Source organism: Podarcis liolepis, assembly GCF_965112155.1.
Source record: "Podarcis liolepis genome assembly, chromosome: 14".
Lineage (NCBI taxonomy): Eukaryota > Metazoa > Chordata > Lepidosauria > Squamata > Lacertidae > Podarcis > Podarcis liolepis.
In genome coordinates, this window is record NC_139569.1 from 26,901,395 (window position 1) to 26,922,545 (window position 21,151).

Here is a 21,151-nt window from a genome sequence, read left to right on the forward strand (position 1 = left end):
GGTGTTATAGTGCTTTAAATGTACGGTGCGAATGTTGTATTGGTGTAAGGCAACTTCCTGTGTTCCAGTTCATAAAAACTAAGAAGATTCCTGCTGGATCAGGCCCATGGTCCATCTATTCCAGCCTTCTGTCCTCGCAGTGGCTGACCAGATACCCCAATGGGAAACACCCAAGCAGGATTCGGGCAGAAGACCCCTCTTTCCTCCTTAGTTTCCAGCAACTGGAATTCAGAAGCATTGCTTCCTCCAACTGTGGTGGCAGAGCACAGCCATCATGGCTAGTGGCCACCGATAGCCCTCTCCTCCCCCTTGAATTTCTCCAATCCCCTTTTAAGGCCATCCAAGTTGGTGGCCTCCTGTGGGAGCGAGTTCTAGAGTTTAACATTCCGCAGTGAGTGAAGAGGCAGTCCAGGTCTCCTTCCTTCTCTGCCCCCAAAGCCATCAGAGTTGGAGAAAAAGCCCTAACCAGCTTGTACCAAGGCACCTCCTCCAAAACAAAGGAGAAACCCAGGAGCGCTGACCTCATTTGCCCCCGAGCCCAGGGTGCGTCAATCCCTCTGCCGTCGTGGCCATCTGTTTCCTGCTCCTCCGTGGCTCCCAATTAAGGACACGCCGGAGACACGTTTGTGCCGCCAGAACAAGCCACTTAGCACCATTCAAATATTCATAATGAACGGGGCGCAGAGGAATGCTTCAGAATGCATTTTTTCAAAAGACAACATTGCACTCGGCAGAAGCCGCAGGAGCCTCCAGGCAGCCTCCTGCGGAACAAGCCAGGCAACGGAGGATGTGTCAGGAAAGCAGAGTTCCTGCCATGAAGGACTTTAATAAGGAATCCGTCAGCGCTGGGGAAAGAGACGCTCCTTCCACCCCCTGGGATTTGTGTCCCATTACCCACACTTGGGTTATTTGTCTGGATAAGGCAGCCCTGCTGCGCTGGGGATTGGCATCACCGCAGGCCACTGCAACTTCTGGCATCCGAGGAGTTATGAGAAGAGGAAGGAGCGGGAGCAGCTCAGAGAAAATCCAAATTCCCATTTAGATCCTCCGCTCTCTTGGTTGCAGGAAGGAAGCACAGGTCGCCGCGACCCCATTATTACAGAAAATTGAGTTATTAATACATGCAGGAACCTAATAGCCGAGGAGTGGAAATCTGCCTCCCCAGCGACATCTCCAAACCAGAGGCTGCCTCATTTTTAAAAACAATTATCTAGAAAAGGGATGTCGCTTTCTTTCCTCACCATGTTAATTAAATGGTGGGGCAAAACCAACCTCCCTCCACTTACAAGGAGTCAGATCTAAAGGCCTGCAGATGTCCTGCTCGCTTTCTGCAAAAAATCATCATTTGGGGATTTCAGGCCAAACCTCCTCCATCAAAACAGGTCACGGGGAGCTAAATCAGGGCTGTCACATATGAACACGCAGCTTCGGGTCTTGAGTGAAGGAAGTGCAATCCCAACACACCGGCAGGAAAAATGAACAAGGCTGAGTTCTGAAAAATCTGACTGCTAGCAGAGAAACAACTGAATTGAACTTCAGGTGCCCCTGTGAGGTTCTGTCTCGTTCTTGGTTAATTTCACAGAGTCCCTCTGAGGTTGAGGCTGTCACATTTGAACCACTGCGCAAAGAGCCTCTACCAGACATATACTGTATTTTTCAGCCCATAGGGCGCACCGGCCCATAGGGCGCACCTAGTTTTTTGGGGTGGAAATAAAGAAACCCCCCCCCAGGCGCAGGGCTGGGGCGGGGGAAGCCCGAGCTTCCCCTGACCCCAGCCCCCAGAACAAGCAGCTCTCCACAAGCCGTGGGAGAGCTGCGCGACTTCGCCTCCCATGGCTTGCGGAGAGCTGCGCAAAGCCTGGAGAGCGAGAGGGGTCGGTGCGCACCGACCCCTCTCACTCTCCAGGCTTCAGCGAAAGCCTGCATTCGCCCCATAGGACACACACACATTTCCCCTTCATTTTTGGAAGGGAAAAAGTGCATCCTATAGGGCGAAAAATACGGTAAATACAACACCTGCCCATCATAACAACCTAAGGAGACGCTGATGGGATCAGGCCAATGGCCCATCTAGTCCAGCATCCTGTTCTCAAAGTGGCCAACCAAATGCCCCAATAGGAAACCCACAAGCAGGATTTGAGCACAAGCACACTCTCCCCTCCTGTGGCTTCCAGTCACTGGCATTCTGAAGCATTGGTGCCTTCAACTGTGGAGGCAGGGTATAGCCATTGTGGTTAGTAGCAATTGATAGCTCTCCACTCCATGAAGTTGATGCTAGTTCAACTATATCCTAGGAAATTTATGGACATGATGGTTTAGAATTGATGTATTCAATCACTGTTACTCTCTTATTGCAGAAATCTAGATCCAAGCTAGGCACTTTTTGCTTTGAAGTCCACAGATGCCTCTCCGTTGAAGGCTCCCATTTTTTGCCTGGAGGAGAGCAGCAGAGTACAGGGTGACTCTCTGCTTAGCATCTGCATAGCCCGTGTCTTGGCATAATTCCACTTGCAACCACTGCAAACGCTCAAAGGAATACCTATGAGCTGGTGTCCATGGCGTTGTCACGACAATCAATTTTCCAGAGTTGTCTGTATGATTCAACAGAGCGATTGTCTGATGAACACAAGACCCACGCAATACTCAGGTAATACAAAACCCATTCCACGGCTCATTCACCACACCAGTTATCGTGGCAGCTATTATTTATTTATTATTATTATTTTGATTTCTTCATGGGAGAAATGTTGGAGGGTATGGAATCACAGCTATGGCATTTCCCAGAACAAAGTCTTCTCAGAACAGCTCACAATCATGGAATCCTGATGTTTAATCAAAATACCTTTTCATGCAATTCGCCCCTGCTGTTCTGTTTCCTGCCTTCTGGAGCAACAGAAATGAGGTCCATCACCTTTGTGAGAGTCCTCCTATATGTGATGACTATTTTGCCTCCTCATCTCAAAATGCCCAACTTCTCCTGCCACCTTTCCTCCTAGGATTTGACCCTTCAGCCTCCTCACCATCTCTGATGCTCTCCCCTTTGGAAACATCCGAAGGCACCAATATCCTTAAAGAGGAATGCCTAGAAGTGGACCCAGCACATCAGGTAAAGTCTGACCAAAGTAGAACACAATGAGGCCATGACTTCTGACCTTCTGGATAGTATATTTCTTGTTGATGTAGCCCAGAATCACACTAGCTCTTTGTTGCAGCTGTACCACACAACTGGCTCATGTTCAATTTGACCTCTACTAGAACCCCAGGTCCTTTCCCATTTTTTTTAAATCAAGGAAGGTGCCACCCACCAGATGTATTTGTGCATCTGATCTTGCCTCGCGAAAAGGAGGATTTTACATTTATATTGGTTGAAATCCATTTGGTTGGCTTTGGCACTGTTCCCCCATCCTGTTGTTTGTTGAGGGTGCTGGTAATTGCAGCTCTGTGAGCGCTCTCTCTCAGGTTTCTTTGGGAAAAGCCATGTGCTCTAAATGTGTGTGATAGCACATGGTCGCTGCCTAAAGTCAAGCTAATTTGGTCTCAATAGGAATGAGACAGAAAATCTGAGTTCCAGCTGAAAGGATGCGTGCTTAGGTTAAAGCTAAGCATGTCTCTCTCTTGGGTCTGGGCAAAAAATAGTAAACCAGGTCGCTTAAGTTAAAAAGTTAACCATAAAACTGTAGATTTTGGAAGGGACCCTAAGGGTCCTCTAGTCTAACCCTTTGCAATGCAGGAATCTCAGCTTAAAGATTCCCTGGAGATGTCCAATTGATCTCTATTTAAAAGCCCCCAAGGAAGGCAAGTACTCCAGCTTCTAAAATAGTCTGTTCCACTGCCAAGCAGCTCTTACCGTCAGATAGGCCTTCCTAATCAAAATAACACCATCTTTGCTCCCATGGCTCCCAAACAAGCCCCATCTTTCACATTTCACAAGCATGGCCAAAGCTTTGCACCTTTGCCTACGCAGCCTTGCACCTTGCAATGCCAGCATGGAGGAGCAGGAGCAGAGAAGTGCCTTGGGCTGGATGTTTGCTGTCCTCCCCGGACTACACAGCCTCATAAAAGAATGACTCTCCTAATAAGGTGCATTTGCTGCAGTGATAAGTGGAGCCCGGCGTCTTGCTTGCACTCCTGATTGGAGAGGACAATAAGCTCTAATCAGCATAGCCCTATTTTCCCCCTGCGTAATCTTCCAAAGCTGTTTATGGGAAGATTTCCGCTCTTTTGCTCCACTTCCAGACACAGCCTCCTCCTCTCCCCCCCCCCCCCCGCCTCAATTAACATGTTTCAAATTTTAAAATCTTGGCTCTTGGAGTTGGAGAGGAAGCAACAGCGCAGCTCCCCACCACTCTGATGTAGGAAGGAGCGGGGGTCTCTTTCCCATCAGCAACAGGAGCAACCCTCAAAATGCATTATTTTAGCAGTTGCTATTTTACCATGGGACACGGGTGGCGCTGTGGGTTAAACCACAGAGCCTAGGGCTTGCCAATCAGAAGGTTGGCGGTTCGAATCCCAGTGACAGGGTGAGCTCCCATTGCTCCGTCCCCTTTCTAACTCTATAATTCTTTTATTCTTTATTGTGGGCAATTCCTCACAGCACCAGCCACAAATTGAGCTGCTGTCGTGCAGGGCAGGGGGTGGGCCTGGGAGGCTCTCCTCCGTCCTCCTTAGCTGTTTACTAAGGATCATTCCTGTATGGAAGAATTTCAACCTCATACTTTTCGTTTGTGCAAATACATCTCCCCAAATACCACAATGCACATGCCTGCCTTGTCTTGTGGAAAGGGCACACGGCTGTATATGTTGTAACAGCCTGGTGCCTTCCAGATGTTTGGGACAACAACTCCCACCAGTCCCAACCAGTAGAGCTGAACGATGCTGAGGCTGATGGGAGTTGTAGTCCAAAGCATCTGGAGGGAACCAGCCTGAGGAAGACCCAGCCCACAACTGAACAGACCCGGCTGAAACAAAGCCGAGAGGGGCCAGGTTTTGAGGACACGTCTCAGGGAAAGAGTGCCATAGCTGTGGAAGAAGAAGAGTTTTGGATTTGATATCCCGCTTTATCACTACCCTAAGGAGTCTCAAAGCAGCACACAATCTCCTTTCCCTTCCTCCCCCACAACAAACACTCTGTGAGGTGAATGGGGCTGAGAGACTTCAGAGAAGTGTGACTGGCCCAAGGTCACCCAGCAGCTGCATGTGGAGGAGCGGAGGCGCGAACCCGGTTCACCAGATTACGAGAATACCGCTCTTAACCACTATACCACACTGGATTTGAGGAATCATGAGGGAGAAGGTAATTATTAGGGCAGCCTTCCTCCACCTGGCACCACGTTTTGGACTACAGGTCCCATCAGCCTAGGCTGCCTGGGGCTGATGGGAGTTGTAGTTCAAAACATCTGGAGGGCGCCAGGTGGAGAGAGGCTGGTGTGCTTCATGGGCAGAACAAATCCTGCCCCAGGCAGCTTCTTACCAAATGAATAAAACAGCACAACAAAACCCCCCCAGTGGACAAAGGCTGGAAGCCCAGATAAGGCATGAAGGCATTTGGCAAAACGGGGGGAAATGAGGCAAAGAATAAACACTTCCTGCACCCGAGTGAGCCTGTCATGCAAACACAAAGCATCTTGCAGCACCTTAAAAGAGGAGCAAAGGGAGCTTTCTGGAAACGGGGAGCCCTTGTCAGCAGAAATGGCTGCCTGTGACATAGCCAAGGGTGGCTGGAAGAAGGAAGGGGGGTGGGGCCTGCTCCTTTACCCACCAAGGAGCTGCCTGCCTGCAAATCTCCCTCCTAGGAGAAAGTCCTCAGGAGCCCTCACAAGATCATGAGCTCCTGTGTCGTGAGCAAACTAAATACATGTGTCCTCAAAGACTCTCTTGCTTTGCACTGCATCTTTGAAAAGGAAGGAATTGTTAAGCGCCCCCATGTGCAAAGGAAGGTTCCATCAAAATGAGGAGGGATGGGGAATAGATGAGAAGAAGAAAACCTCCAGCCAGGAAGTGACCACCTGATGTGAAATAAGTCATTGTACGCCAGGCAAACGCCAGGTGGAAATGAAGGAATCACATAGTACATAGGCTTTTTTAAAAAAGGCTTCTTCAGCAGAGGTCAGGCATCCTCAGAATCCCACCAGCAGCCTTCCTCTGCTGCAGCTACTCCCCCTGAAACCCGGACCATGGCATCTCCACTCCCCTTCAGAGGCTCACAGACAGTGTCACAGCTCAGAAAATGCAACCAGGGAAGCATGCTGGCCAGGAAAGGAGGCAGGATCCGGCCCAGGACCTTTCCAGCCCCTCAAATCAAAGAAAGGGTAAAGAGAGAGAAAGGGGAGTCAAGGAAATAACCCCACCACCACTCAAGTCATACTCAGAGGAGACCCATTGAAATGAATGCATCTGAATCAGTTGTGTTCATTAATTTCAATGAATCGACTCTGAAAGGGATTAACACTGGACACAACCCCTTGGTTGCAACACTGCTTTAGGCTGAGCTGCTGCTCTTACTCAGGAGTAACCCCTACTGCGGGACTTGCTTCCGAGTTTGTTTATGATTATTAATATTGTTTTGTGGATTATGAGTCATGTAATGCTTTGTGAACTTTATGACTTTTCTTGTGGTTGTGCTGTGGTTTTTAATGTTTTAATAGTGTTTATTTAGGACTTGTTAATTATTTTATATAATTTATGTTGCGATTGTGATGTTCTACTATATTATTTATTGTATGTAAGCCGCTTTGTGACTCATGTGAGTGAAAAGCAGCATAGAAATAGAATGAATGAATGAAACTGAAATATACTCGGAGTCGAGAGTGGATTTCATGCTCTTTATTCAGCTCATAGTGGTGAGGAGGAATGGAAGTTCCCCCAGGATGTCTGCTTTATATACATTATTTACACAGTGGGCCCCATGTGATTGGCTAATTCCGGGATTCTCCTGTAGGCCAATCAGGTTGTGGATTCACTTCTACCTGGAGCTGGATTGGGTGGCTCCTGCGGACCAATCATACTGCTGCATTGTTCTAGGACCAATCAGACTGCTGCATTCTGAATCCTATTGTTCTAGGACCAATCAGACTGCTGCATTTTGGATCCTATTCAAATCAGTACATAACAGAAACACACACCTGGCCCCGCCCTTCATGCAGGATACATGGGTGAGAGTGTAGAAACCAACCTATAGCACAAAGGCAAAATTTACATTTGTTGCTCCACTTCCTTTTGCCTCTGTCCCCATCAGCCACTGGCCTGTGGCCCCCAGAAGGTTGCCCAGATGAAAATGCGGCCCCTGGAATGAAAAAGGCTCCTATTCTTCTGCTGTCACATTGTTTAAAACCATTTTTATGCTGTGCTGTTCTTGTGGGCTGCTCTGGGCTCCCTTTAGGGACGGAGGAACGCCAGCTACCACCGTGAAATCAGACAGAGCTCTCTCCTGTGGCTCCTCCCCTCAGAGCAACCCTTGAGGATAGTGGCCTTGCTTCTGCTGGCGCTATTTGTCCCCATGTGCTTTTAGGGTCCTTTGATAACATTTTAATCCTTCTGATTGCTGCTTTAATGTTTTATTGCTGCTTTGATGTTTTAATTATGGAAGCCGTCTATAAAAACCCTTTAAATGCAGAATAAAAATGGCTGTATTCATTTATTTAATGGAAAATAGCTGTTGGTAGACCTTTTCTGCATGGATCTGGCACTTAAATGGGGCCAGGAGTCAGACTGTCAGCAGTGAAACTGTTCCTTTGCAGGATTTTTGTCTTCTTCCCTATTTTAAATATTGATTATATTTTTATGGGTTTCTTTTTACTTGCAAACTCATCCTGCTATAATGGAAGTGGTGAAGTACAACCAACCAATCAAGGAAGCCATTTAGGTCATTGGCAAGTGTGATGTCCTGAGGCAGCAAGTTCCACAAGTTAACTCTGAAATGCCAGAAAGTTCTTCCCTTTGTCTGTTCCCAACCTCCTTAGCCCATAAACTTCTCAGTGACCCAGAGTCCTTCTATTAGGAGGGTGTGGGTGGATGCAAACCTTTCTACGATGTTCCTAGAGACAATATATAGCTATTATTACTAATAGCCATTGATAGCCTTATTCTCCATGAATTTGTTTAAGCACCTTTCAAAGCTGCCCTTGGTGGCAGCTATTAATACATGCAGGGGCTATATAGGATTTCAGACAGGGAGTTTTCCCCAGCGCTACCTTGAGATGCCATCAGGGACTGAACCTGTGACCTTCTGGATGCAAAGCAGATGTTCTGCGCTTCCCCTCACGGCGGATCATTTATGAACATGTTCCAACTCATGGCTCCCTACTGCTGGACTTCTGAAAATCCTAAAGTCTAGCCTGGAAGGGAGTTTGCATAGGCATGGGTAGGAAAACTAAGGCCCGGGTGCCAGATCCGGCCCAATCACCTTCTAAATCCGGCCCGCGGACTGTCTGGGAATCAGCGTGTTTCTACATGAGTAGAATGTGTCCTTTTATTTAAGATGCATCTCTGGGTTATTTGTGGGGCCTGCCTGGTGTTTTTACATGGGTAGAATGTGTGCTTTTATTTAAAATGCATCTCTGGGTTATTTGTGGGGCACGGGAATTCATTCATTCCCCCCCCCCCCAAATATAGTCTGGCCCTCCACAAGGTCTGAAGGACAGTGGACCAGCCCCCTGCTGAAAAAGTTTGCTGACGCCTGGTAGAGGGAACAAAGTCCTTCTGGGTCTTTAATAAGAGGAAGTTGCATGACTTAAAACAGGTGCTTTTTTGTATGGCAAAATGTTCTAAAAAGGTGCGCAGCAGCTCTCTGCTTGCCATCTCAAGGAGCTTCTTACTTTGCCTGCAGGGTTTAACATTTCAAAACAAGAATTCATTTAAATGTTTTTCTTTTCTTTTTTTGTTGTTGTTCCCATTAGGGACTCGACACATACAAAAATCTTGCTGAAGTAATGTTGAATTTCCGCATTAATTTCTCCTTCCTCCTTGATCCCCTCCTTAACTTATCAAAGCCATGAAACAGGACTCAGTTTCCCACCCAAAGCTGTGAGATGAAGAAGAGTTGGAGATGGCTGAAGATGGAGGCTCAGCACCCCTGAAACAAGGTCAGGGTGCCCTTTTTGCCAGAGACACACTCGATGCAGGCAAAGAAAAAACAGTGTGGGATGGAGTTGTAAGTGTTGAATTACTAGGACCTGGGAGAACCAGGGTTCAAATCCCCACTTGGCCATGAGGCTCACCGGGTGACCTTCTGCCACTCACCGCCTCTCAGCTTAACCTACCTCACAGGGTTGTTGTGGGGATTAAATTAAATGGGGCAGAACCACGTGCACCACCTGGAGCTCCTTGGAGAAGAGGTGGGATATTAACACAATATATAAAATAAAAAATGAACGGCACAGCTAGGTGGCAGTGAGAGAATATTGCAGAGGCAGGATTTTAATCTAGAGTAAGGAACACAATCGGAGATGGAGGCAGCATTTCCAGGGAAGGAAACCCACTCATTTCTCCAAGCCACTGCTTCCCTGCTGCTGACTTCCTCTCTTCCAGAACCTGTATGCATTGGATTATTCAAGGTGGAGTTGTGGGGCAGACAGTCTCCAGGGCCTGGCTAATTCAATTGCACACATCCATTCATGCAAGGTGTGCGCAATCACCCCGGGGCCCAAAGGAACCAAAGCGTGTGGCTTGGTGGCGCATGGTGGCGCTCATGACAATGAGCCCCACATAGCCTCCCTGCACCTGAAATCACACAACCCGACAGCTATATTCGTGACACACGCCTCCTGTTTCCCATTTATCAGCTGAGCACCTGTAATGAGAGACCATCCAACTGCCATTAAATAAATTAGTCTTCTCAGGCACAGATATGCAGAAATGCTCCCCCAGCCACGAGCATTTTACGACAGGCCTTTCAAGGTGCGCTCCCTGAAATTTCCTGTTGCATTAAGGGACCTAGTCTGCCTGCCTGCCTCTCCTGCTCCCCATTCTGGCCTTAAAACTCCTCATTCCCAGGTTTCATCTTGTACTCTCCCACTGCATTGCTAAAGGGTCTCTGCAACTGCTCTAAGTGAAAGCCACTGTCCCCTTTGATATGACCTAGAGAACAGCTGCTGCCCCAGGGATGCAGATTAACGCTGTGCCTGATTTGCTCTGCCTTTGAGGTGGAGTAAGAGGCATCCAGGGACGCAGGTGGCGCTGTGGGTAAAAGCCTCAGCGCCTAGGGCTTGCCGATCGAAAGGTCGGCGGTTCGAATCCCTGCGGCGGGGTGCGCTCCCGTCGTTCGGTCCCAGCGCCTGCCAACCTAGCAGTTCGAAAGCACCTCCGGGTGCAAGTAGATAAATAGGGACCGCTTACCAGCGGGAAGGTAAACGGCGTTTCCGTGTGCGGCTCTGGTTCGCCAGAGCAGCGATGTCACGCTGGCCACGTGACCCGGAAGTGTCTTCAGACAGCGCTGGCCCACGGCCTCTTGAGTGAGATGGGCGCACAACCCTAGAGTCTGGCAAGACTGGCCCGTACGGGCAGGGGTACCTTTACCTTTACCTTTAAGAGGCATCCAGGTCTGAACTCCAACACAAGAACATAAGAAGAGCCTGCTGGATCAAGCCAGTGGCCCATCTAGGACAGCATCTTGTGCTCACAGTGGCCAACCAGATGCCCTTATGGGAAATCTGCAAGCAGGATCTCAGCACAAGAGCAACCCTCCCCTCCTGCAGTTTTCAGAAACTGGTTTGCAGAAGCATCACTGCCTCTAATTGCAGAGGCAGCACATAGCTATCATGGATGGCAGCCATCAATAGCCCTCTCCTCCATGAATTTATTTAATCCTCTCTTTTAAAGACATCCAGCTTGGTGGCCATCACTGCGTCCTGTGGAAGGGAGTTCCATAGTTTAACAATGCACTGCATGGAGATGGGCTTTCTTTTATCCACATCTCAGGTTCCTCTTTGCCAGCCGACTCCCAGCCAGCCCTCTTTCCAAGCCCAGCCATGACCGTGCTGATGATCCCTTTGAAAAGAATGCTTTTTTTGCGGATAATCGGAACACACTTTCGCCTAATTAGAAAGGTATGTGGCGCTCTCTGCTGGTCAAGGTGGGAAGGAGCAACCAAAGGAATTACTAAAATTAAAATGGAAAATGCATTTGCTTCTGGAAGGAAGGGCTCAGCCCCATCGGTCTACCCCTTTCAGCATGATGCACTTCCTTGGAATAATCTGAAATGTAAGGTGTGAAGAATGGAGGTAGGGGTGCTCAGGAGAGTCTCCCATACTCCCTCCCTTACCCAACTGCAACACAACAGCCCTGCAGTGCTGCTAGTTGAGCCTTACTCTCCAGTACCTGCTGCCACCGCCCCCTTTTTGTCACCCACAACCCCAGAACCAAAGGGGGAAAACTGGGGCTGCATCAAAGCGCTTAATTTGAAAAGGCTCTGAGACTGTGCACCCGGCACACAAATTACTGGGGAACGCAGGGCCAGCTCCCAGCTGCCTTATCCTGGTCCAATTTCAAAGCATCTTGTTTGATTCCCTGGCAGACCCCCACTAACTACCTAAAACCCAAGAACTCTGAGGCCAAAGCACTCTGCATTTCCCGGACAGTTCCCTTATAAGCCACTCAGGGCGGAAAGGCAGCCCACACTCCCTACACTCTCCCAGATGTGGGAAGAATGTGCTGGTCCCTTGCAACTCTGACCCTTCATTTTCAGGAGCATGGAGCCCAAGCATCTAGGCATGCGGATTCTGAGGCTGGAAGGTGCACACATTTCAGTGGTGAAACTGTGGAACTTAACTCAAACTAAATAGTGGGGTACTAGAGCTGAAAATAATGCCAATATGTTTAACATCTGGCAGGCAAGTCTAAAAAGCCTGGGACACAAATTTTCACAACCCTCTAGCAGCTATGGTGGCTCATAGACCAGAAGTAATGTATTTAGCGTTAACTCTGAAAGTGTATACTCGATTCTGACCAAACTACGCCTCCTAGAGCAAAATATACATCAGAGAGAGCGAGAGAGAGCAAATCAAACTTGGAAGTTGGGAGTTTTTCAGCTGAAAAGTTTTAATTCCCAGGAGACGTGTGTGTGTGTCTGTGCTATTTTTGTCTTACTTAGTCTGAAAATCTCCGCCAGCTGCTAGACAATAGACACACACATGTGGCCAACTCTTGACCTTCATGAGGAGAACTGTCAGATCAGAATGAACTTCTGAGAAAATCTGATCGAGGGGATGGTTATTTGGACTGACAGTCACAAGAACCAGAAGCAGCTTGGTATTTCCATGGGACTCGTGCAAAACACAAATCCTGTTTCTGGGGGAAATTAGCAAAACAGGGGCAAAAATTTCATCATCACAAAGAGATCAATCTTGTCTTCCATGTACTTTACAGAAGACACTACCCTTTACAATCACGGAGGAGAGGGGGATGCTATAAATAACTGAATTCTGTTTATTACAGGGGAAAAATGCTATCCACTCATTCATCACACCCGAGTGATCTGCTATCTTAGCACCTATGCTAATCCCCACAATGGTGAAACAATCTCCCTGGTCTATAAACCCCCATTTTCCATTCATTTCAAGGCCTCACTAAGGAATTTTGTCAACCCCTCTTTATGTGGAAATCCTGAGTGTTTCATGAAGTGAAAAAATTCCTGTCGTTTCCCCCCCCCCCAATCTTTCAGTGAATACCCCAACATGAGTATTTAACTTTCCTTTCCCTCCAAATCTCTTATTTCAGGTTTTGGAAACCGTGTCAGCCTTCAGCAACCAAAACGCCCTCCATTTCCAAATAATTCCCATCAGCCACTGTGTTAATTTGTCTCATCTCCTTTTAAAGTGAGTTTCTATCATCAGCCTGTCCTGCAGCAGGCAGTTCCGCCAATTAATTAAGTATATGCTGTGAAAAGAAGTCCTCCTCTCTGCCTGTCCAGAATGCCTCAGCGCCACTGGCATTCACAAGGATGAGACAGAGAGAAAAAGGTATCTCTCCCCACTTTCTCCACACAAGGCATAATTGTATACAGTGGTACCTTGTGTTACGTACTTAATCCGTTCCGGAGGTCCATTCGTAACAGGAAACCGCTCGTAACATGAGGCGCACTTTCGCTAATGGTGCCTCCCACTGTTGCCGCATCGCTGAACCGTGACTTCCGCTTGCATCCCAGGGCAAAGGTTGCAACAAGGGGCATCTATTTCTGGGTTAGCGGAGCGCATAACCTGCAGCATTCGTAAGGGGGGGCGGTACGTAACATGAGGTACCACTGTAAATGTATGTCATGTCTGCACTGAAGTAACCTTTTTTGTAAACTGAAAACAGGTAAACAGGTTCCTTTCCTTGTCAGATTACACACACCATTTAGAGGGCACTTTCCCACATTCCTTTCCAGTTCTACAATATAAAATTTAACAACAGCAACAACCACAACATCTGGTAACCTTAACCTGCATGTACTCAGACAACCCTTTCTCTGTCTACCCAGGCAAATACTACTACTACAACAACAACAAAAAATATCCCGCCCTTACTCCAGTCACTATGGGTGGCTTCCAGCACATGTAAAAACATAATAAAAAATCAAACATTTAAAACTTCTCAATACAGGGTTGCCTTCAGATGTCTTCTAAAAGTTGTATAGTTATTTATCTCCTTGACATCTGACAAGAGGGTTTCCACAGGGTGGGTGCCACTACCAAGAAGGCCTCCTGAAGGCCCTCGGAGCTGGGATGGGAAGATCAGAACAGCACACAGTATTCCAAGCAAAGCTACCCCATAGATTTGCATGAAGGCATTTCCAGTCCTTTCCCTAAATTATTCCTAGCATGGAATCTGCCTGCCCATAAGACAAGAGCAGCAGGGAAGCAGGTCTCCTAGGGTGATTTGCCTAAGATGTCGCTGTCTTCCTACAGCCAAGTGCAAAGGGTCTCATGCCTGTTTCTGTAGGAATCTGCCTTATACCAAGTCAGAACGCCAGTCCATTTAGCTCAATATTGTCTACATTGACTGGCAGCACCACAGCAGGGTTTGGGGCAAGGGACATTCCTAGCTCTACCTGGAGACGCTGTTGGGATTTGAACATGGGACGTTCTGTATGCAAAGCGGGGGCTCTACCACTGAGCTACGATGGTTCTACCATTAGAAAGGGTAAGATTATTTTGGTCCGGGTGGCAAAGAGGGTGACTGGCAAGGGCTCAGCCTCCTTTCCCCAGACAGACCCTTTTTAACATGAAAGCAGGAACTAGTATCCCAGATGGAGGATTCTGACATCAAGTCTCTGCAGCCTCACTCCATGAACAGAGCAAGTGGAGAGTTCTGGGGGTGGAAGGAAATGACTCCATCTCACTTAGTGCAGCCCGCAGGGGTAAACTCAGCAACCCTTGTCCTATTCCAGAGGCATATAATGAAGTGCCCAATCCATGCTAACCCCATTGCAGCCATGGCCTCTTGGCCGTCAGTGTCTCTCGCTGGAATAATCTAATTGCTTACATTTGGTACTAGACTCTGTTCAAGGGAATCATCAATCTGAGGACATAGGCAGCTGAGTGCAATAAGAGATTTTCGCTTTGCTAAATACTAGGCTCCAAAAGGCACCCATTTGGAGGGTGGGGCAAGAGGGGGCCACCAGCCTTGATCTCACACAAAATGCAGTTTGGTGATCCTCAAATGCATCCCAGTTGACTCTTTGTTCGTTGGGAGAAGCCAACAGATTTAAGCAAAAACAAATTCCCCAAAGCTGCAAAATAATCACCTGCAATATTGCTTCGGTGGTTGTCGAAAGCCGCGACGGCAGAGCATGCAGCTTAAACCGCTGAGCCTAGCCTAGCCCAGGCCTCCAACTCCAATTACATTTGTGGCTTTGCTTTTAACAGCAGCAAATACAGCTCACCAACAACCTTTTCCGCAGGACTCAAAATGTGCCCAGACGGGGCCAACCCAAACTGCCTGCAGGATGGAAATAATTAGCAGAGCTGCACGCTCTGTGGTTTTCTCAATCGCCTCAACCATAAAATGGGAGCAATTAGAACCCAGGCCCATTGGGGATTGTTGGAAGGGGAGGAGGAAGACGCTTCTCCGAGCTGCAAAGCAGGAATGGAAATGGAAGCAACTTTTGTTCTCTGTCGATAGCAAAGTCCGTTTTCTGACTCTCCTCCAGCCTCCAGTATAACCAGCCTCCCCAAACAAGGGCTAAAATGCATTGCAAATCCCATTACGTTAAGTGAGGAGAGGTCAGCCCCTTCAATTACTGCAAGGTTTTTAGCTGGGTGATAAAGTGTTCCAGGGAGAGATGACAGCGATGCCTTTGGAGCCTCCCCCACCGAGAAGAGCAATCCTTTTTGTGACACACACACGCACAGTCCAGCACAGCAGAGGCTGCCCAGCTCACAGACACAGTGCTCAGCCATCCCAACACGTCTCCACCAGAAGGATGCTAACGGGGCACAATCTCCGCTCTGTGCTCTGAGGCTCCTGAGCTGCTCAATGGCAGCTTTGTGCCTCTTTGCTTGTGCTTCTGATATTTGGAGCCTGCCCTTGCAAATCCTACCCTGCTGCTGGAGGAGAGGAACTGTGAGCAATCTCATATGTGCATCCTTTTATTTGTAAGCCGCTTTCCCACAAAAAAATATCATGCTCATAGCGGCTTACAGCAAAGGAAGCAGGAAAGTATTTCAAAAGCAAGGCTGCAAAACAATTTCATAACAACCCAGTAGCAAATGGAACATACCAAATGTAAGTTACCTTGTTATCTAACAGCAACCATATTCAACAGCAAGGGCCACCCTTTTCCTTTTTTACCTATTTTTTAAAAAACCCAGCGATGATGTTGCTCACTGTCTTCTCTCATCATGGAAGGGGTCTCTCTAGGACCAACGTAAAACTATAAAGCCCCCTTGTTATTTTTGGTCCTGGGTGCTACAAATGTAATCTTATATTTATGGTACTGAAATGTTGCTTTTTGTAAGTTATTATATTTGCTATTGTGTTTTGCTGTATCGTTGGGAAATTGTTTTTGTACTGTTTGGCATTCCTGTTTTCTTTGCCGTAAGCTGCTTGGAGCAGTGTGTGTGTGTGTGTGTGTGTGTGTGTGCGTAGAAAAGCAGCATACAAATAAAGGAATGCATTTTAAGCAAGGCAGGGAAAGGGCAGTTTGCAACTTGACCCAAAAAATTCTGTTGCAAAAAATCAGAATGGGGGCCTGATTGTAGGGCTGCCCACAAGGCTGTCCACTCTTCTCCCAATAGCCAAATGATGCTCCTTCATGCCCACTCTCTCGGTGTGGCCATGGCTGTTCCTGGAATAGAAGCCACCTTCTTGGGGAAAACATCCTTCCAGGGCACTGCCCCTCAACCTGGTGCCCTGCAGAAGTTTTGGATTACAGCTCCCATCAGTCTCAGCCAGTACAGCTGTCCAAATCCTTCTGGAGGGCACCAGCTTGGGGAAGGACGGACTGGGGCATCTTACAGCTTTTCTACTCCTGTGCCAAGGCCAAGTTCAGGCTCTGTCTCTGAGTGCCACCAGCCTGGTCTCCACGTTGCCATTTCCCCATTCTTCTGTTCAGCCACTCTGAGGACAAGGCTGTGCACACACTTTTGTGGACTCTGCAGCCAGGGTGCTCCCACTGCTGGCTTGGGAAGGGGTGTGCACACATCTGCCAAATCCATATTGTTGTGATTTTGGCATGGGTGGTGGTGGTTAAGTCTGAATGTTGCCCTGAGTCTCTTCCCATTCTTGGGTTCCTGTAACCGTGGGGCTAGAGAAGGCATAGGCAAACTCGGCCCTCCAGATGTTTTGGGGCTACAACTCCCATCATCCCTAGCTAACAGGACCAGTGGTCAGGGATGATGGGAATTGTAGTCCCCAAACATCTGGAGGGCCAAGTTTGCCTATGCCTGGGCTAGAGGGTATGAGAGCAAGTTTGCCAGAATAATCCCTTTGCCTAGCAATAGTTTTTGGCCAGCTCGTCATGGAAGAGAATAATAGGATTGTCAAGATTATAAAGGGACCAGGAGTGTCATCTGGTCCAGTCCTCTGCAATGCACCATGTTAAGCACCATGTTAACCAAAGAAGTTTTACCAAACCAGCTCTGATCCGGATAACTGTGCACGTAGCCCTAGTTTCAAGTTGGCTCAGCTCAAGAGGAAGCATGAAGGACAGCCAGCCAGGTGTGAGAGCCATCCCAAGAGGACTATTCCAAAGAGAGTGGAAGCCTTCCTTTTAGGGGTAATTGGATCAGAAGCACCAAAGAATCAAATGAACTTATTTTTGCATGTGACCACTGCAGTGAGAACATTATATACCCAAATGTGGCAAAATTATGCAATACCTATGAAAGAGTAGCAGGTGAAATTAATGGAATACGTCGAATTAGCAAGTTTAACCAGTAAAATTAGAGAACAAGATGAGATAATTTTTAAGGAGGATTAGAAACTATTCGTAGATTATTTTTAAAAAATCCTATTGTATGTTTAAAATGCTAGGCGGTTTGGAGTAAGTGCAGCAGTAAAAGCTATTTTGAGAAGAAGATGGATGAAAGATGGAATAGAATAATTATAATATGCAGCAGCAATTGATAATTTGAGGAAACCATGGAAGGGTGGAAGGGAAGTTGATCATTAAGGGAATATATATTGGAACTGTTTGACTAATTGTATTGTATTTTTGGGAAATATATATAAAAAAGAAAAAGCGTGAAACCCACCCCAGAGCTCATTTCTGTTTTCTCTCAAAAAAGCCTTCCTTGCAAGATTCAAGATCTCAAGCCTGTTTCTTGCATAGGAACCTTGTACTCCTACAGGGCTGCTCTTGCTTGTTGCAGCTCCTAACGTGTTCAGGTATGAGTCAGAGCTCTCTGTGTGTTGCAGAAGGAAGATGCATAGAGCCGAGTTCTGGGGATTTTGCTGCTTTAGGGTGGTATACCAAATGTTTGGGCGCCTGTGGTCTGCACACTTAACTCCCTCTAACCCCTATGGCTTCCCCAGGTAATGCTTAAATCTTCCATGCATAGATAGCCATAGCAGGGAAGAGCTGCAGCACAGAGGAGAGCATCTGCTGGGCATGTAGAAGGCCCCAGATTCATTCCCCAATGGCATCTCCAGCTAAGTCTGGGAGAGAACCTTGCCTGAAACCTTGGAGAGCTGCTGCCAGTCAGTGTGATCAATACTGAGTGAGATGGACCAATGGTTTGACTCAGTAGAAGGCAGCTTCCTATATCCCCTATGTTCAATCTCTGGGCCACTTCTGGTTTGAACAACACTTTGCCTAACAAAGATCCAGCAGCTTAGCAAAGAAGAGGAGGGCTCTGGAGGTCCACACGTTCTCAAAGAGGGTGCCATGCTGGCATAGACAGGGTGGGTGGGGAGTCTAATTAGCTTCACACTCCTCCCTCGGGCCTCTCTGGCTGAGATCAAGGCGCTCATGTGTTCAGAGGGCTCCACAGAGAAGCCTGACTCTTGCTCTTTGCAAACACTCAAATTAGAACTGACAGGAAAACAGAGGCAAGATCAGGGGCTGCCCAGGGATGCTTACAGAGTTGCACTGCTCCCTTGGGAGCGCAAGGGGGGCACCTGCTGGCCACGGGGGGGGGGGAGCTGACCTGACAAGCAGCAATCAGGTCACAGAACATCACGAGGGTCATAACTGTGTCCGGCTTGCAAGGAGGCCATTTCTGTACAAGGGGACCCCCACCTTTAAAAAAGCGAATCAAGGCTGTTTTCTAGCCTTACTTCCACCTGAGGATTAAAGTTTCCTAAATTGGCAAAAATGCTTGCAGAAAGTCGGCGGTTTGAATCCCTGCGACGGGGTGAGCTCCCGTTGCTCGATCCCTGCTCCTGCCAACCTAGCAGTTCGAAAGCACGTCAAAGTGCAAGTAGATAAATAGGTACCGCTCCGGCGGGAAGGTAAACGGTGTTTCCATGCACTGCTCTGGTTCGCCAGAAGCGGCTTAGTCATGCTGGCCACATGACCTGGAAGCTGTACGCCGGCTCCCTCAGCCAGTAAAGCGAGATGAGCGCCGCAACCCCAGAGTCGGCCACGACTGGACCTAATGGTCAGGGGTCCCTTTACCTTTACGTTTTACAGTATGGTTGCTGCATGGTTGGAATTAAGGATGTTTCTAAAATTCTCCTCATGCAAATTCTGGTATTTCAGAATTACCTGATCCAGCTTCCAAAGAGGAACAGATGTGTTTGCAATTGTTTCCCGTTTTTATTTCCAAATCTGTGCAAAGCACTTTGTACACATTCCTTGGGCTTGAGAACCACACTGCAAAATTCAGAGAAGTGTGAATTTCAAAGGGCGGCTGTGTTTTGCTGTTTAGGGATTGTTTCAGAAAGTTTTTGAGTTAGGTAGGCTTGCCTTTCAATGCAAACTGCATTGAATCCATACCACATCCATGCCGCAATCAATCCCTAGCCACCAGCACATGGCAATACAGTCAGAAGCTACAAAAAAAAGCCCAAATCCACTTCCCCTGGGCTTGTGCTGGAAGCATAAAGCCATTTTTAAAAATTCATTTTGTGGGACTGCAGAGAAATTAAAAGGCACAGGATGGATGCAGTTGAAAATGGGAGAGATGTAACAGGATGGAAATTACCAACAGAACCGACTGTTTTGCTTTGAGGGAAACCCTGTGATGTGAATCAGATTAAGAACTTCAAAATGACAGGTAAGATGTTGACTGTAGCCCAGATCGGAAGGAAAGCAAATATATGGCAGAGAATTTTCGTATATAAAACAAGCTGACTGCAACAGACTTTTTTGGGGTGGAGGGCAATCTAAATCAATCCAGGGCATTTAGGAACGCTGGCACAGCTTTATAAAGCCCCAGTACAGAAATACCAATTATGAAAATGTTAAGTGGGAGGAATTAAAATGTAATTTAAGGACTTGAGAAAAACCAGACAATACCTTGTTTTGGTTTTTTGAATTGCTGATCACCAGGGACTGCTGAGTTGTTGTTTTAAAGCAAGGTTCATGACTGCGTAACTTTCTGGATTTAAGTTATGATGATCTACAATTTAATGCATAGTTATACATCATGTAAGAATGATTATTTGATTACTCAAATCAGCTCTTAAGACTACGATAATTATATTATGTCCTGGTTAATTTTATACATTGCCCTTGGCCCAAAAGGCACCCAAAGCAGTGAAAAATACAGTAAATCAATTGAAACCGTTTCAAACAGCAAAGCTACCAAAATACCCACCGATTACACTGATACACATTCATGAGCTGCCTCTGTGTTCCCACCAATATCAACCTAACAGTGCAATCCTACTTCTGTCTGCTCAGAAGTAGGTCCTATTGAATTCAATGGGGCTTACTCCCAGGAAAGTCAGGTTAGGGACTGCAGCCTTAGACAGGTTTCCTTCATACTGATTTTGCTGTGTACTTCCTTTGTGTGCCCAGTTCCTTAGTTTTAATAAGACAATCCACCATACAGCTGTACTGTCTGGGGCCGATGTGCACTGTAGTCCAAAACATCTGGGGGGCACCCAGTTGGGGAAGGCTGGTCTATGCTCTCCCTTGCTTTTTTCCAGCGCCCTTAAAGGCAGACAATTTAAAGCAGAGTAGAACCCAAGTAGGAAATGCTACAATTTGCAAGATTTAAATGAGAGGGGGGGGCATTCATAAGGTTTGGGAAATGCTACCTTCCACACACCCCTAAATACATTTTTACAGTGTGAAATCTCTAGCCAAACTTCTTGTTTCAATAAACAAAAAGCAGAGTGCATCGTCTGTGTCCATGTTACTTTATGAAGCAAGGAATAGGTTCCTTTATGCATCCAATGAAGCTGAATGTTGGACATATAAAAGGAAGTAATGTCTTTATGGAGAGGAGGGCTGTCGATGACTACTAGCCATGATGGCTCGGGCTCTGCCTCCACAGCTGGAGGCAGCAGTGCTTCTGAATACTGGTTGCTGGAAACCACAGGAGGAAAGAGGGCTCTTGTGTTCAGCTCCTGCTTGCTGGCTTCTTCCCATTGGGGCATCTGGTTGGTCCCTGTGAGAACAGGATGCTGGACACGATGGGCCATTGGCCTGATGCAGCAGGCTCTTCTTATGCTTTCTGCTCCAAGGACACAGGAACACCAGAAGAGGGCTTCTACCAAGTCAGACCACTGGCGGTCCCATCTAGCCTAGTACTGTCTCCAGGGTTTCATGCCAAGAGTCTCTCCC

The 21,151-nt window shown here is 47.4% G+C and overlaps 1 protein-coding gene and 2 long non-coding RNA genes across 8 annotated transcripts in view; 1 reads left to right on the top strand and 2 right to left on the bottom strand.

Annotated features, from left to right (window-relative positions):
- Nucleotides 1–21,151, bottom strand: part of LOC310693334 — a 187,053-nt gene that overhangs the window by 78,122 nt on the left and 87,780 nt on the right. The gene's annotated exons all lie outside the window — the stretch shown is intronic.
- Nucleotides 1–21,151, bottom strand: part of FRMD5 (FERM domain containing 5) — a 130,687-nt gene that overhangs the window by 39,548 nt on the left and 69,988 nt on the right. The gene's annotated exons all lie outside the window — the stretch shown is intronic.
- LOC310693348 lies at nucleotides 2,669–12,573 on the top strand. Its single transcript, XR_014519113.1, has 5 exons — nucleotides 2,669–2,754; nucleotides 2,997–3,106; nucleotides 8,988–9,148; nucleotides 10,915–11,042; nucleotides 12,430–12,573. It is a non-coding gene; the product is annotated as an uncharacterized lncRNA (long non-coding RNA).